The sequence below is a fragment of the Polypterus senegalus genome, chromosome 18 (genome assembly GCF_016835505.1).
Source record: "Polypterus senegalus isolate Bchr_013 chromosome 18, ASM1683550v1, whole genome shotgun sequence".
Lineage (NCBI taxonomy): Eukaryota > Metazoa > Chordata > Cladistia > Polypteriformes > Polypteridae > Polypterus > Polypterus senegalus.
Window position 1 is genome coordinate 46358004 of NC_053171.1, and position 308 is coordinate 46358311.

A 308-nucleotide genomic window follows, 5' to 3' on the forward strand; every position below is an offset into this window, starting at 1 on the left:
CTCCCGTGTGGGGCCTATGATTAAACCAGCTGGGCTTAACTATCTCTGCCTCGCCCCCTGGCGGCCATCCCGGGTCCCCACAGGGTTGGGGAGAACTCCATTTCCCATTAAACCCTGCGGGAAACTGAGGCATCATCAACCAGGGAGGTTGCCACCAAGCGTCCCGGGGGAGGTACTGAGAAGTCCATGGCTGCTCCCCCGGACCATATACAGCAGGGTCGTCCCGACTGGGCATGGGACCCAGCTGTCCATTACAATATATATAAATGCATAAACAAAACAGTGAAATGTTTTCAATACAGAGTCCA